The sequence below is a fragment of the Apodemus sylvaticus genome, chromosome 12, assembly GCF_947179515.1.
Source record: "Apodemus sylvaticus chromosome 12, mApoSyl1.1, whole genome shotgun sequence".
Classification (NCBI taxonomy): domain Eukaryota; kingdom Metazoa; phylum Chordata; class Mammalia; order Rodentia; family Muridae; genus Apodemus; species Apodemus sylvaticus.
In genome coordinates, this window is record NC_067483.1 from 44,565,210 (window position 1) to 44,583,113 (window position 17,904).

Sequence of the window (17,904 nt, forward strand, 5' to 3'; positions counted from 1 at the left end):
ATGAAAGGATGCTGAATTTTGTCAAATGCTTTTTCAGCATCCAATGAAATGACCATGTGGTTTTGTTCTTTGAGTTTGTTTATGTAGTGGATTGTATTGATGGATTTCCGTATATTGAACCAACCCTGCATTCCCGGGATAAAGCCTACTTGATCATGGTGGATGATCGTTTTGATGTGTTCTTGGATTCGGTTGGCAAGAATTTTGTTGAGTATTTTTGCATCGATGTTCATAAGGGAAATTGGTCTGAAGTTCTCTTTCTTTGTTGGATCTTTGTGTGGCTTTGGTATCAGCGTAATTGTGGCTTCGTAGAAGGAATTGGGTAGTGTTCCTTCTGTTTCTATTTTGTGGAATAGTTTGAAGAGTATTGGTGTTAACTCTTCTTTGAAGGTCTGGTAGAATTCTGCACTGAAACCATCTGGTCCTGTGCTTTTTTTGGTTGGAAGACTTTCTATGACTCCTTCTATTTCTTTAGGCTTTATGGGACTGTTTAGATGGTCTAGTTGGTCCTGATTTAATTTTGGTATTTGGTATCTGTCAAGGAAATTGTCCATTTCCTCCAGATTCTCCAGTTGTGTTGAGTACAGGCTCTTGTAGTAGGATCTGATGATTTTTTGGATTTCCTCAGTTTCCGTTGTTATGTCTCCCTTTTCATTTCTAAGTTTGTTAATTTGGATACTTTCTCTGTGCCCTTTGGTCAGTCTGGCTAAGGGTTTATCTATCTTGTTGATTTTCTCAAAGAACCAGCTCCTAGTTTTGTTGATTTTTTGTATGGTTCTCTTTGTTTCTACTTGATTGATTTCGGCCCTGAGTTTGATGATTTCCTGCCTTCTACTCCTCCTGGGTGAAATATCTTCTTTTTGTTCCAGGGCTTTCAGGTGTGTCATTAAACTGGTAATGTATGCTCTCTCCATTTTCTTTTTGGAGGCACTCAGGGCTATGAGTTTTCCTCTTAGCACTGCTTTCCTTGTGTCCCATAGGTCTGGGTATGTTGTGTCTTCATTTTCATTGTGTTCTAAAAAGTCTTTAATTTCTTTCTTTATTTCTTCCTTGACCAAGGTATCATTGAGTAGAATATTGTTCAGTTTCCACGTGTATGAGGGGTTTCTGTTGTTTTTGTTGCTATTGAAGACCACTTTTACTCCATAGTGATCTGATAGGAGGCATGGGATTAGTTTGATCTTCTTATATTTGTTGAGGTCTGTCTTGTGACCAATTATATGGTCGATTTTGGAGAAGGGACCATGAGGTGCTGAGAAAAAGGTATATTCTTTTGCTTTAGGATAGAATGTTCTATATATATCTGTTAAATCTAATTGGTCCAAAGCTTCAATTAGTTTCATTGTGTCCCTGTTTAGTTTCTGTTTTTCTGATAGGTCCATTGAGGAAAGTGCAGTGTTGAAGTCACCCACAATTATAGTGTTAGGTGCAATGTGTGCTTTGAGCTTTAATAAAGTTTCTTTTACGAAAGAGGATGCCCTTGCATTTGGAGCATAGATGTTCAGGATTGAGAGTTCTTCTTGTTGTATTTTTCCTTTGACCAGCAAGAAGTGTCCCTCAGAGTCTCTTTTTTTTTTATTCGATATAATTTATTTACATTTCAAATGATTTCCCCTTTTCTAGCCCCCCCCCCCACTCCCCGAAAGTCCCGTAAGCCCCCTTCTCTTCCCCTGTCCTCTCATCCACCCCTTCCCACTTCCCCGTTCTGGTTTTGCTGAATACTGTTTCACTGAGTCTTTCCAGAACCAGGGGCCACTCCTCCTTTCTTCTTGTACCTCATTTGATGTGTGGATTATGTTTTGGGTATTCCAGTTTTCTAGGTTAATATCCACTTATTAGTGAGTGCATACCATGATTCACCTTTTGAGTCTGGGTTACCTCACTTAGTATGATATTCTCTAGTTCCATCCATTTGCCTAAGAATTTCATGAATTCATTGTTTCTAATGGCTGAATAGTACTCCATTGTGTAGATATACCACATTTTTTGCATCCACTCTTCTGTTGAGGGATACCTGGGTTCTTTCCAGTATCTGGCAATTATAAATAGGGCTGCTATGAACATAGTAGAGCATGTATCCTTATTACATGGTGGGGAGTCTTCTGGGTATATGCCCAGGAGGGGCATAGCAGGATCTTCTGGAAGTGAGGTGCCCAGTTTTTGGAGGAACCGCCAGACTGTTTCCAGAGTGGTTATACCAATTTGCAACCCCACCAGCAGTGGAGGAGTGTTCCTCTTTCTCCACACCCTCTCCAACACCTGCTGTCTCCTGAATTTTTAATCTTAGCCATTCTGACTGGTGTAAGATGAAATCTTAGGGTTGTTTTGATTTGCATTTCCCTAATGACTAATGAAGTTGAGCATTTTTTAAGATGCTTCTCCGCCATCCGAAGTTCTTCAGGTGAGAATTCTTTGTTTAACTCTGTACCCCATTTTTTAATAGGTTTGTTTGGTTTTCTAGAGTCTAACTTCTTGAGTTCTTTATATATATTGGATATTAGCCCTCTATCTGATGTAGGATTGGTGAAGATCTTTTCCCAATTTGTTGGTTGCCAATTTGACCTCTTGATGGTGTCCTTTGCCTTACAGAAACTTTGTAATTTTTTGAGGTCCCATTTGTCAATTCTTGCTCTTAGAGCATACACTATTGGTGTTCTGTTCAGAAACTTTCTCCCTGTACTGATGTCCTCAAGGGTCTTCCCCAATTTCTTTTCTATTAGCTTCAGAGTGTCTGGCTTTATGTGGAGGTCCTTGATCCATTTGGATTTGAGCTTAGTACAAGGAGACAAGGATGGATCAATTCGCATTCTTCTGCATGCTGACCTCCAGTTGAACCAGCACCATTTGTTGAAAAGGCTATCTTTTTTCCATTGGATGTTTTCAGCCTCTTTGTCGAGGATCAAGTGGCCATAGGTGTGTGGGTTCATTTCTGGATCTTCAATCCTGTTCCATTGATCCTCCTGCCTGTCACTGTACCAATACCATGCAGTTTTTAACACTATTGCTCTGTAGTATTGCTTGAGGTCAGGGATACTGATTCCCCCAGATTTCCTTTTGTTGCTGAGAATAGTTTTAGCTATCCTGGGTTTTTTGTTGTTCCAGATGAATTTGATAATTGCTCTTTCTAACTCTGTGAAGAATTGAGTTGGGATTTTGATGGGTATTACATTGAATCTGTATAGTGCTTTAGGCAGAATGGCCATTTTAACTATATTGATTCTACCGATCCATGAGCATGGGAGGTTTTCCCATTTTTTGAGGTCTTCTTCCATTTCCTTCTTCAGAGTCTTGAAGTTCTTGTCATACAGATCTTTCACATGTTTGATAAGAGTCACCCCAAGATACTTTATACTGTTTGAGGCTATTGTGAAGGGGGTCATTTCCCTAATTTCTTTCTCAGCCTGCTTATCCTTTGAGTATAGGAAGGCCACTGATTTGCTTGAGTTGATTTTACAACCTGCCACTTTGCTGAAGTTGTTTATCAGCTGTAGGAGCTCTCTAGTGGAGTTCTTTGGGTCACTTAGGTAGACGATCATGTCGTCTGCAAATAATGATAGTTTGACTTCTTCCTTTCCAATTTGTATCCCTTTGACCCCCTTATGTTGTCGAATTGCCCGAGCTAGTACCTCAAGTACAGTATTGAAAAGATAAGGAGAAAGGGGGCAGCCTTGTCTGGTCCCTGATTTCAGTGGGATTGCTTCAAGTTTCTCTCCGTTTAGTTTGATGCTGGCTACCGGTTTGCTGTATATTGCTTTTACTATGTTTAGGTATGGGCCTTGAATTCCTGTTCTCTCCAAGACTTTAAGCATGAAGGGATGCTGAATTTTGTCAAATGCTTTTTCAGCATCCAATGAAATGACCATGTGGTTTGTTCTTTGAGTTTGTTTATGTAGTGGATTGTATTGATGGATTTCCGTATATTGAACCAACCCTGCATTCCCGGGATAAAGCCTACTTGATCATGGTGGATGATCGTTTTGATGTGTTCTTGGATTCGGTTGGCAAGAATTTTATTGATTATTTTTGCATCAATGTTCATAAGGGAAATTGGTCTGAAGTTCTCTTTCTTTGTTGGATCTTTTTGTGGCTTTGGTATCAGCGTAATTGTGGCTTCGTAGAAGGAATTGGGTAGTGTTCCTTCTGTTTCTATTTTGTGGAATAGTTTGAAGAGTATTGGTGTTAACTCTTCTTTGAAGGTCTGGTAGAATTCTGCACTGAAGCCATCTGGTCCTGTGCTTTTTTTGGTTGGAAGGCTTTCTATGACTCCTTCTATTTCTTTAGGCATTATGGGACTGTTTAGATGGTCTAGTAGGTCCTGATTTAATTTTGGTATTTGGAAAGGAAATTGTCCATTTCCTCCAGATTCTCCAGAAACTCGGCCCTGAGTTTGATGATTTCCTGCCTTCTACTCCTCCTGGGCGAAATAGCTTCTTTTTGTTCTAGGGCTTTCAGGTGTGTCATTAAGCTGGTAATATATGCTCTCTCCATTTTCTTTTTGGAGGCACTCAGGGCTATGAGTTTTCCTCTTAGCACTGCTTTCATTGTGTCCCATAGATTTGGGTATGTTGTGTTTTCATTTTCATTGTGTTCTAAAAAGTCTTTAATTTCTTTCTTTATTTCTTCCTTGACCAAGGTATCATTGAGTAGAGTATTGTTCAGTTTCCACGTGTATGTGGGTTTTCTGTTGTTTCTGTTGCTATTGAAGACCACTTTTACTCCATAGTGATCAGATAGGAGGCATGGGATTAGTTCGATCTTCTTATATTTGTTGAGGTCTGTCTTGTGACCAATTATATGGTCAATTTTGGAGAAGGTACCATGAGGTACTGAGAAAAAGGTATATTCTTTTGTTTTAGGATAGAATGTTCTATATATATCTGTTAAATCTAATTGGTCCAAAGCTTCAATTAGTTTCATTGTGTCCCTGTTTAGTTTCTGTTTTCCTGATCGGTCCATTGAGGAAAGTGCAGTGTTGAAGTCACCCACAATTATTGTGTTAGGTGCAATGTGTGCTTTTAGTTTTAATAAAGTTTCTTTTACGAAAGAGGGTGCCCTTGCATTTGGGGCATAGATGTTCAGGATTGACAGTTCTTCTTTTTGTATTTTTCCTTTGACCAGCAAGAAGTGTCCCTCAGGGTCTCTTTTGATGACTTTGGGTTGAAAGTCAATTTTATCTGATATTAAAATGGCTACTCCAGCTTGTTTCCTGAGACCATTTGCTTGTAAAATTGTCTTCCAGCCTTTTACTCTAAGGTAGTGTTTGTCTTTGACCCTGAGGTGTGTTTCCTGTAAGCAGCAAAATGTAGGGTCCTGTTTACGTATCCATTCAGTTAGTCTGTGTCTTTTTATTGGGGCATTAAGTCCATTGATGTTAAGAGATATTAAGGAATAGTGATTGTTACTTCCTATCATTTTTGACGTTATTTTTTAAATTTGATTGGTTAACTTCTTTTGGGTTTGATGAAAGGTTACTATCTTGCTTTTTCCAGGGTGAAGTTTCCCTCCTTGTATTGGTGTTGTCCTCCTATTATCCTTTTTAGGGCCGGGTTTGTGGATAGATATTGGGTAAACTTGGTTTTGTCATGAAATATCTTAGTTTCTCCATCTATGGTGATTGAGAGTTTTGCTGGATATAGTAGTTTTGGTTGGCATTTGTGTTCTCTTAGAGTCTGCATGAGATCTGCCCAGGACCTTCTAGCCTTCATAGTCTCAGGTGAAAAGTCTGCTGTGATTCTGATAGGTCTTCCTTTATATGTTACTTGGCCTTTTTCTCTTACTGCCTTTAGAATTCTTTCTTTGTTTAGAACATTTGGTGTTTTGATTATTATGTGACGGGAAGCATTTCTGTTCTGGTCCAGTCTGTTTGGAGTTCTGTAGGCTTCTTGTATATTCATGGGCATCTCTCTCTTTAGCTTAGGGAAGTTTTCTTCCATAATTTTATTGAAGATATTTGCTGGCCCTTTAAGTTGTAAATCTTCACTCTCATCTATGCCTATAATCCTTAGGTTTGGTCTTCTCATTGTGTCCTGGATTTCCTGGATATTTTGGGTTACAAGCTTTTTGCATTTTGCATTTTCTTTAACTGTTGAGTCCATGGTTTCTATGGAATCTTCAGCATCTGAGATTCTTTCTTCTATCTCTTGTATTCTGTTGTTGATATTTGCATCTCTGTCCCCTGATTTCTTCCCAAGGCTTTCTATCTCCAAAGTTGTCTCCCTTTGAGTTTTCTGAGTTGTTTCTACTTCTGATTTTAGATCCTGGATGGTTTTGCTTAGCTCCTTCACTTGCATGTTTGTGTTTTCCTGTAATTCTTTAAGAGATTTTTGTGTTTCCTCTTTCATGAGCTCAGCCTGTTGACCAAAGTTCTCCTGTATTTCTTTAAGAGATTTTTGTGTTTCATCTTTCATGACCTCAGCCTGTTGACCAAAGTTCTCCTGTATTTCTTTAAGTGTTTTTTGCATTTCCTCCTTGTTGGCTTTTGTATTCTCTTGGATTTCTTTCAATGATTTTTGTGTTTCCCTTGCAAGGGCTTCTAACTTTTGATCCATTTTCTCCTGAATTTCTTTAAGTATGTCCTTCATGTGTTCCTGTACCAGCATCATGACCAGTGATTTAAATCCAAATCTTGTTTTACTGGTGTGATGGGGTATCCAGGACATGTTGGTAGAGGAGAATTGGGTTCAGATGTTGCCATATTGCCTTGATTTCTGTTAGTGACGTTCCTGCTTTTGCCTTTTGCCATCTAGTTCTCACTGGTGTTAGTTTGTCTTGTCAGTGCTGGATTCACCAGTGCAAGCTGCCCCTTCCCAGTTGGCCTCTGGTACACAGCTTACCTCCTGCACTGCTTGTAGACAGGGTGCTGCTGCCCAGGCTGTTCAGATCCCAAAGCAGGCACCCGAAGGCTCCCGCTGGGGCCCGCTGGACTCACTGGAGCACACTGACTTCTCCCAGCTGGCCGCCCGGAAACCCAGCTAGCCACTTGCAGGACTTGGAGATGTGGTGCTGCCGCCCAGGCTGATCTGGGCAGCAGAACTCCCAACCGGGTTGGTGCACACAAGGCTAACCTAGCTGCTCAGGCCCTGAGTCTAGGCAAAAGCCTGGCAGGCCAATGTCAGTGCAAAGTTCCCCTCAGCTGTGGGTGTTAATTGGGTCTGTCAGGTGGCGAGGATGGTGGCGTGCGTGAGTTCCCTGAGAGTGCTGGGAGAGTCTGCTGGGCTAACAACCTCCTGGCTGGGTCAGCACATAGATGGCCCAACGAGCAGCCCAGGGCCTGGGGGCAGTCCAGGGCCTGACCGTCTGAGACCCCTGCTATGTCCGCCTCGGGCTATGCCTGTTAGCTGGTTTGGTTTTGCCTGCTAGGTCTCTCTGGCTTCCCGTAGGCAAAATGGCGGTGGTGCGCAAACTGGCCCGGATAAACAACCTCCTGGCCGGGTCGGCACACAGATGGCCCACCGAGCAGCCCAGGGCCTGGGGGCAGTCCAGGGCCTGACCGTCTGAGACCCCTGCTTTGTCCGCCTTGGGCTATGCCTGTTAGCTGGTTTGGTTTTGTCTGCTAGTCTCTCTGGCTTCCCATAGGCAAAATGGCGGCGGTGCGCGCCAGCCCGGGCAAACAAGCTCCTGGCTGGGTCGGCACACAGATGGCCCACCGAGCAGCCCAGGACCTGGGGGCAGTCCAGGGCCTGACCGTCTGAGACCCCTGCTATGTCCGCCTCGGGCTATGGCTGTTAGCCGGTTTGGTTTTGCCTGCTAGGTCTCTCTGGCTTCCCGTAGGCAAAATGGCAGTGGTGCGCAAACGGCCCCGATAAACAACCTCCTGGCCATTTGCTTGTAAAATTGTCTTCCAGGCTTTTACTCTAAGGTAGTGTTTGTCTTTGACCCTTAGATGTGTTTCCTGTAAGCAGCAAAATGTAGGGTCCTGTTTACGTATCCAGTCAGTTAGTCTATGCCTTTTTATTGGGGCATTGAGTCCATTGATGTTAAGAGATGTTAAGGAACAGTGATTGTTACTTCCTGTCATTTTTGACGTTATTTTTTAAATTTGATTGGTTAACTTCTTTTGGGTTTGATGAAAGGTTACTATCTTGCTTTTTCCAGGGTGAAGTTTCCCTCCTTGTATTGGTGTTTTCCTCCTATTATCCTTTGTAGGGCTGGGTTTGTGGATAGATATTGGGTAAACTTGGTTTTGTCATGGAATACCTTAGTTTCTCCATCTACAGTGATTGAGAGTTTTTCTGGATATAGTAGATTTGGCTGGCATTTGTGTTCTCTTAGAGTCTGCATGAGATCTGCCCAGGACCTTCTAGCCTTCATAGTCTCAGGTGAAAAGTCTGCTGTGATTCTGATAGGTCTTCCTTTATATGTTACTTGGCCTTTTTCTCTTACTGCCTTTAATATTCTTTCTTTGTTTAGTACATTTGGTGTTTTGATTATTATGTGACGGGAAGTATTTCTGTTCTGGTCCAGTCTGTTTGGAGTTCTGTAGGCTTCTTGTATATTCATGGGCATCTCTCTCTTTAGGTTAGGGAAGTTTTCTTCCATAATTTTGTTGAAGATATTTGCTGGCCCTTTAAGTTGTAAATCTTCACTCTCATCTATGCCTATAATCCTTAGGTTTGGTCTTCTCATTGTGTCCTGGATTTCCTGGACATTTTGGGTTACAAGCTTTTTGCATTTTGCATTTTCTTTAACTGTTGAGTCCATGGTTTCTATGGTATCTTCAGCATCTGAGATTCTTTCTTCTATCTCTTGTATTCTGTTGTTGATATTTGCATCTCTGTCCCCTGATTTCTTCCCAAGGCTTTCTATCTCCAAAGTTGTCTCCCTTTGAGTTTTCTTAGTAGTTTCTACTTCTGATTTTAGATCCTGGATGGTTTTGCTTAGCTCCTTCACTTGCTTGTTTGTGCTTTCCTGTAATTCTTTAAGAGATTTTTGTGTTTCCTCTTTCATGAGCTCAGCCTGTTGACCAAAGTTCTCCTGTATTTCTTTAAGTGGTTTTTTCATTTCCTCATTATTGGCTTTTGTATTCTCCTGGTTTTCTTTCAATGATTTTTGTGTTTCCCTTGCAAGGGCTTCTAACCTTTGATCCATTTTCTCCTGAATTTCTTTAAGTATGTCCTTCATGTGTTCCTGTACCAGCATCATGACCAGTGATTTTAAATCCAAATCTTGTTTTACTGGTGTGATGGGGTATCCAGTACATGCTGGTAAAGGAGAATTGGGTTCAGATATTGCCATATTGTCTTGATTTCTGTTAGTGATGTTCCTGCGTTTGCCTTTTGCCATCTAGTTCTCACTGGTGTTAGTTGGTCTTGTCAGTGCTGGACTCACCAGTGCAAGCTGCCCCTTCCCAGGTGGCCTCTGGTGCACAGCTTACCTCCTGCACTGCCTGGAGACAGGGTGCTGTTGCCCAGGCTGTTCAGATCCCAAAGCAGACACCTGAAGGCTCCTGCTGGGGCCTGCTGGATTCACCGGAGCACACCGACTTCTCCCCGCTGGCCACCTGGAAGCCCCTCTTGCCTCTTGCAGGACCTGGAGATGTGGTGTTGCTGCCAAGGCTGATCTGGATCCGGAATTGGAGAGGTCTGAGGGCCACTGCCAGAGGCCTCCGGACTGGAGCCTAAGCTCTGCGCCACAGGAGCAAGCTGTCGTGAGAGCTCCCAGACTGCCTCTGGGTGCACACCAGGTCTCTGGCACTTCCTGGAGACCAAGTGCTGTGGCCCAGGCTGTTCAGATCCCAAAGCAGGCACCCGAAGGCTCCTGCTGGGGCCCGCTGGATTCACTGGAGCACATGGACTTCTCCCCGCTGGCCACCCGGAAGCCCCTCTTGCCTCTTGCAGGACCTGGAGATGTGGTGTTGCGGCCCAGGCTGATCTGAATCCGGAAGCTGAGCAGTCTGAGGGCTACTGCCAGAGGCCTCTGGACTGGAGCCTCTGGTTATCTCTTTCTAGCATGTGGATCTTGGGAATTGAACTCACCATCAGACTTGAAGGCAAACACCATTTCCTGCTGAGCCACCTCGCAGACCCACCCACAGGTCTCTTCTAAAAAGAACACACTGTTAAAAATATTGCTAAGTTTGGGGACTTCTCTCATGAAGTCATTTATAGGAATCTATGACTGCAAGCCTTGCCACAACTGACCAATGAACGTTCTATTTGTGCTATGAATCTGTGCTTCACTCAGCTTGTGATTTTATTTCATTTTGTTTACACTTATGTTTTCAGTTAGCGCTGTATGTGTGTGTGCATGTGTGTGTATGCGTGTGCCAGAGCATGCTCACATGCATGTACACAAAAATATGTGGGGCATGTGTTTGTGTGTCTGTTAGTGTGTATGTGTGGTGTGTGTATGTGTGTGCATATGTGTATGGATGTGTATGTGTGTGTATGTGTGTGGGGGGGGGACAGAGGACAAATTCTCTATTTTTCCCACATGGGTTCTGGGTTCAAATCTAGGTCATCAACTTGGAGGCAGATAGAACACTACTGCTGACATCTCACTGGGTTACACCTTATTTGAGTCTGTTCACCTGCAAAATAATTCTTCCATTTTACACTCTCATAATTAAATAAAAGGCATTAGATAAGCTGTCAAACAGGATTAGTCATCAGCCACAAGTGTCCTCCAGAAAGAAACTCCCACTGCATGAAAATGGGAAGTCATTTATTTGTGCCACGTATCTTGATCTTAGGCAGATTTCCATGTGTTGGGAAAGAAAAAAAAAAAAAAACCTGGAGTCAAATAATGATATAGATTTTACTCATTCATGTTTAAAGACAAATCTCAACATTTTACACACACTTTCCCAAATTGTTATTCAGTGCTTTCAAAACTTCCAAATTTTTGTTCCATAGCAATCCTGTTTCAGCGTTTTGTCTCCTTTATAAGAGGGTGTGTCTGTAGTAATCCACATGAGGCTTCACCTCCATTGTCTGAATCTTCTCATTAGCTCTCTTTTGTATACAACTCCCTTGCCTGCCTTTTCACTCTTAGAAGGAGTGTAGAATATTGGTTGGAACCCATGGAATAGGATGTGGTAGCAAGAGTTACAGAGACAGCTACAACAATGTTTACTACATTTCACTTTTTTTCCTGTTGTAAAAATCTCTGTAAGGCATTACTAAAGCGAATCCTCTGAAAACATTTTACTTACTGGAAGGACTTGACATTATATCCATCCTGTGTAGGCGTAATGACCAAACTATAGTAAAGTGAATTAAGAGTCTTTATAATGAATTTAATCTCATGAAGATGATGTAAAAATTATTAGGCAGATGGAAAATTGAAAACATATGGGGCTCATCTCTCTGCTCCCTGGATTAATTTTGAATGTCCCAGGAGCTCCACTTACTTGCTAACCCTACTTCTATTTTCCTATTAGATTCCCAGAATGAACACAGACTTCCTTAAAACACCATGTCCAGGCTGACTTCAGCCCTTCATGTAGAAGACTCTCCCTGGTCTGAGCAGAGCAGCTGTCTTTGAATTTACAATAAAAGAGCTTCCTATGTGGTTTCAACGCAAATGAACTACTGGATTATCCTGGAGCCAAAGCAATTACAGGAAAGTAGGTACTGATGACAGACAGTCTACTGGGACCCAATCAGTATTCTGAGTTGGTGGCAATCAGAAAACCTGAAAGAGCTTTGGAAGGAAGGAAGGAGGCCAAGTTGAGCTCATCAACTCAGTTCGCTCACCAATGAAAGGTTTAATAGATGGTCACCATCATTACTGTCTAGATGTTATTATAAAGCTATGCTATTTTATGCTTTAGTTCCTAGTAGACAATCAGAATCTACCAGCTTAAAACTGAACATACCCAACTTCAAGTACTGGATACATTTCTTACTAGGTTAGCAATTTTGTTTAGACTTCTAAGGGTTTCTAAACCTAGTCTCACTGTAAACATTGACGTAAATACCTTTCTTCTGAAGGCATAGTGCTTCTTGTGAAGCACTAGAAGATACAATTTGAGCAGTTACACAGTATACTTGGGTACACACTTTCCATCTTTTTTGGTCTTTTCATGGATCAGTTGCTGAAGGCTACCAATTAAATGTCACTTAAGGTATTTCTGTTCTGTGAGAGCAGGGATTGTATGAACTTGGAAGCTGGGAGGAGCCTCAGCATAACCAGAACAAAGCAGACACACAAAATGCCACATTAATGCCAGATGATTCCTTGAGATACAGATAGCTAATCAAAAAATATCACAGATAAATGGATATTTAGCCCAAAAGCTTGGAATACCCAAGATACAACTCACAGACCACATGAAGCTCAACACAAAGGAAGACGAAAGTGTGGATACTTTGATCCTTATTAGAAAGTAGATCAAAGCAACCATGGCTTATAGCCAACCAATAGAATGAGAATAGAGTCCCCAATGGAACAGCTACAGAGAAGATCCAAGTAGCTGAAGAGGTTTACATTTCTGCAGAGGAACAATAATATGTACCAACCAGTATCCCTAGAGCTCCCAGAGACTAAACCACTAACCAAAGAGAACATATGGAAGGTCCCATGGCTCCAGCTACATGTGAAGCAAAAGGTGACCAGCTCAGACATCAATGAGAGGAGGTCATTGGTCTGGTAAAGGCTCGATTCCCCAGAATAGGGGAAAGTAAGTCAGGAAATTGGGAGGAGGTTGGGGGGGGGATGGAATAGGGGGTTGTCCGTAGGGTAACATGGAAAGGGGTTAACATTTGAAATGTAAATTAAGCAAATATCTAATAAAAAAGTAAAAAAAAAAAACAGGTAAAAATAGACGTACTATAAATACTGATCTTAAGATAATGGTTGATATTCTCCAGCTCTATCCATTTGCCTAAGAATTTCATGAATTCATTGTTTCTAATGACTGAATAGTACTCCATTGTGTATATATACCACATTTTTTGCATCCACTCTTCTGTTGAGGGATACCTGGGTTCTTTCCAACTTCTGGCAATTATAAATAGGGCTGCTATGAACATAGTGGAACATGTATCCTTATTACATGCTGGGAAATCTTTTGGGTATATGCCCAGGAGTGGTATAGCAGGATCTTCTGGAAGTGAGGTGCCCAGTTTTCGGAGGAACCACCAGACTGATTTCTAGAGTGGTTGTACCAATTTGCAACCCCACCAGCAGTAGAGGAGTGTTCCTCTTTCTCCACACCCTCGCCAACACCTGCTGTCTTCTGAATTTTTAATCTTAGCCATTCTGACCTGGTGTAAGGTGAAATCTCAGGGTTGTTTTGATTTGCATTTCCCTAATGACTAATGAAGTTGAGCATTATGAGGTAACCCAGACTCAAAAGATGAATCATGGTATGCACTCACTAATAAGTGGATATTAACCTAGAAAACTGGAATACCCAAAACATAATCCACACATCAAATGAGGTACAGGAAGAACGGAGGAGTGACCCCTTATTCTGGAAAGACTCAGTGAAGCAGTATAGGGCAAAAGCAGAACGGGGAAGTGGGAAGGGGTGGGTGGGAGGACAGGGGGAGAGAAGGGGGTTATGGGACTTTCGGGGAGTGGGGGACTAGAAAAGGGGAAACCATTGGAAATGTAAATAAAAATATATCGAATAAAAAAAATATTCAAAAGGCAAAAAAAAAAAGATAATGGTTGATAGATAACTAAAAAGTCGAGAGCATGCCTGTCATCACCTTAACTAAACTTGGCTGCTGTCATACTTGTAGGTAGAGTGTCCCTGGAAAAGGTGGTCTGATTAACTACCTGCTGTTCACAGACACATGTGTACCAGCATACAGGCCTAGTCTTTGTTACTAGACTGCTAATGGAAACAAATCTTGATGGTTAGGATGATACGGTTCAGAGGGACCTCAGCACACATTTGATTCAGAAATTTGGATCAATGAGGAATGACAGCCATGAAATATATGGCTTTGCAAATATATGACAAGAGGAAGCTGTAAACAGTCAAGAGATAGTTAGCAAGGCTGGGAAAAATGGGGTGTCAATAAGTATAAGACCAGAGAATATGGAGATGGGGTGTGCAACAGGAGAAAAATCTGCCAAACAAATCTGACTTCCTATAAAATATTGAATATATTAGCTAGTTGCTGCTAGCTGAGTATCACAAAAGACAAGAAAGAAATGATCTAAGGACAGAACTGATTAATTTTCAAGAAGCATATAGAAGAAATATAAAAAGGGACTTATTGAGTTAGGAAATAATTATTCTAAGTTTGTCTTGACAGCAGAAGATTGTAAAAATAAAATATGATGTAGGGAATACAGTATATGCTTGTACAATGTTTATAAGACTTCCATAATGATAGAGGTGGTTTTCTCAAAGAAGTAAAAATAAAAATTATATATGACCAGGTATTCCTACTACTGGGCACACATCCAGAGAAAATTAATTCAGCATATTGAAGGGATATGTTTCTTACAGCCTTGTTGCATTTCATACAACCTAACAATCCATCAACTGGTGAATGTAAAAGAAAATATGCTACACACATACAATAGAAGGTTATCCGACCACTGAAGGAATGGAAGTCTATTATATGAACAATATGGTTGGAGCTGGACATCATTGTGTTAAGCGAAATAAGCAGGCACAGTGACGACAGAGACCAAATGATCTCAGTAGTGTGTATAATGTAAAGTCATATAAATTGTTCAAATCGAAGAGAATTGTAGTTACTAGAACCAGGGGAGAACAGGAGGATAGCAGGAGGTTAAGAGTCTGGGAAATGGTTGTGGTACAATAGATAAAAATAACATGCCAGTCATTTCACAGGACCACAAGAAAAGATGTTCTAGGGTTTTGTCTTAAATGAGTTGTAAACATTCCAGGAGATAGATATGTTAATCCTGCATTAAACAGTGAAAATATCAGTGTGCTGGCTAGTTTTATGTCAACTTGACATAAGCCAGAGTCATCAGAGAGGAGGGAGCCTCAAATGAGAAAATACCTCAATAACATTGGGCGATGAGCAGGCCTTTAGGACATTCTCTTTATTAGAGTTTATGTGGGAGGGTCCAGATCTTTGTTGGTAGAGCCAGCCCTGGGCAGTTGATCATAGGTTCTATAAAAGGATCAGGATGAGCAAGCCATACGAGGCAAGCAATTAAGCCTCTGCATCAGTTCCTACCTCCAGCCCCAGGTTCCTGCCGAGTTTGAGTTCCTGTCCTGACCTCCTCCAATGATGAGCAGCAGATATTGACATCTGAGCCACATGAACCCTTTTATCCTGGAGTTGCTTCAGTAGTGAGTAGTTTGATCCCAGCAAAAGAAACCCTAAGACAGTTTGTATCTATCAAAACCTCAATGTAGCACAGTACTAAGAAAAACGTACAATTTAGATTAAGAAAAAAATATGTCTTTCCTAGCAGGTAGTCCAGTTTAACTAGAACAAATAATGTGACCAAGAAATCCTAAGTTTATGATCTCACGTGAGCTTTCTGTGTAAATCAAGAAGCTTGCCTTTAAAGCAAGGCATTTATAATATAAGTGAGAAGATTCAAGAAAATTTAGATAGAATACTTTTTAAAAACATTTTTATGGGTGTGTCAGCAGTAGACATACCAGAGTACACGTGTGGAGCACATATCTTGAGATTGTCATAGGACAATCTAACAGGCTCAGGTCTCTGCCTGGGACACTGAGGGTCCCAGGGATTGAACTCTTGCTATCAGGCTTAAGAAGCCTGTGCCTCTGTCCCCTGAGACACTTAGCAGGCTCCTTAAGATACCCTTAAAGGAGATAAGTAGGCAAAGTTACCACATGAGTAAAAACAGGACTTTTTTGAAGAACTTACATTTCTTCTAGACTTGTGGTTTTTTAGAAGGGAGAAAGCACTGAGGAGGTCCCCCAAATGGAGGGTCTTGTGGTGATTGTATTGACATCAATAACGTAGAGAGAAAAGAAAATGAGTCTCTAGGGGCAAAACCAGAGCCACTGGAAAAAATAAAGGGAAGCAAACAGTAAAACCACAACTCACTCATGAACCATCCCCAGGTAGAAGATTCAGGCTCTGGACGAAGCCGATGACATTCGTTTCCAGAGCAGGTTGCCTGGCAGAATGGGCTGTGTGGAGTTTCCCATGCTGTTGATCAGGGCAGGCTGCCTCTGCCTCATCTCCCTCTCGTGTAGTACTTCGGCCTGTTTTCTACTTTGAGAGGCTAGTAGACTGTTGGGACAGATAGCTTGCCACTTGTGGCAGGACATGTCTAGGCTAAAAGTCACTATATCCAAATTTCAAAGATCATTCAAGGTCCCCGTTTAAGTCCATGATTTTAAGCTCATGTTGCAAGTGGATGACTGACAATATGGGGAGAAGGTAAGGGGGATTTGCATGTGGGTCGGATGAGAACAGCAACAGAAGAGATGCTCTTGCATGTTGGTGTTAAAAAACTCCTCATTTCATCACCACCCTCCTCTATGTAGATTCCTTTTCATACAACTTGACACTTCTTTATATCAGGAACTGCTTGAATTAAGTCCAGCCCTGGAATTTTCACCAATCCACTTATCTAATGTTATGCCAATATCAGACTGCTTTAGTTGCTGTTGGTAGTGGTATATTTTGAAATTTTGTACTTTTAGAATTACTTTGGATATCTAATATTAAAGTATAATATGAATATTTAAAATATACTTATATATTCATATTAATATTTTATGAATATTACAATGTGAAAAAAGACATAAACTTTAGTGTTTTAAGAAACTATTATCTGATGCGTTTTCTTTAAATATAAAGGTGTTCATCAGAGTGTCAGCTACATGAACATGAAAGAGATGGCCGTTCTCATCGAAATTTTTTTTCACATACAAAATAACAACCTCTGGTACAAGATTTTGTCAGCTGTCTTTTTTTTTTTCTGCTCAAAGAGTTGAGTTTTAAATAATCTGCTATGGATATGTGCATGGCACTCAATGATATTTGTAGATCAAAAACACTGTTCTCAGCAAAGCTTGGTAGAAGAGCACATCATCTGGACTGGCCATGAAACAGCATGGGGCCAGATAAGGTGCCTACTTGGCCAGGGATAATGATGTTATCTGACAAGCTGGTTCTCTGCCTGTAGATATGGTGAGCCCCTAAGAACTGTCAGGCATTTTATGCCTGGTGAACTGGAGAGCCCTCTCTCCCCAACCCCTCTCTCTCTCTTTCTCTCTCTGTGTGTGTGTGTGTGTGTGTTTTGTGGTCTGGGAAGTGAAGAATAACAGCTACATAAAGCCCTGGAATCCCTGATTAGTGGCCTGGAACATTGAGTTTCTTTCAAGATTGATTTCTGGGTATTGCTCAAATATGCTAGAGAACACGAGAGCCACTAAAAGCTGTTTACTGCCTCTCACAGGTTTCTTCTGGTTAGTTAGTACATTCCTTCTCTCATCTCTGTTTTCTTGGGATCAACAATGCTTTAAATATTTTCCCATCTTTCCCAGAGGCTTACTTATTATAACTATCCCTTTCATTGGATTGTGTTGGGTTCTTGTGCCTTAATGCTATTAATTCCTAATTGTTCTGTACTCCCTTCCCATGACCATCCATACATTTATCTCATCTTTTCCCACAATGGTTCCTGAATAGGGATGTATTTATAATGACATATGAAGAAGACAAGGACAACTTTAATGAATAGTCAGAATCAGATAGAACATTTTCTTGGCTACTGTGGAAACATGTATGGGCAAGACTGATGTCTTTATGTTATTAAACTAACATGTGTGAATGCAGGGAATGCTGTGAGTTTCTGTTATTTGAAACATTTGGCTGAGATAGGTATCTCAGGAAATTGAAACCCAAAGGAAGAAGAGAGATTGATAGAGGACTCTTTACAGCTGAAGAGAGTAATGCATAGCAGTTAACGCATGAGAAAAGACTGAAGGATACAAACACTATTGGTGGAAGGTAGAAAAAAAAATGTAGCTGT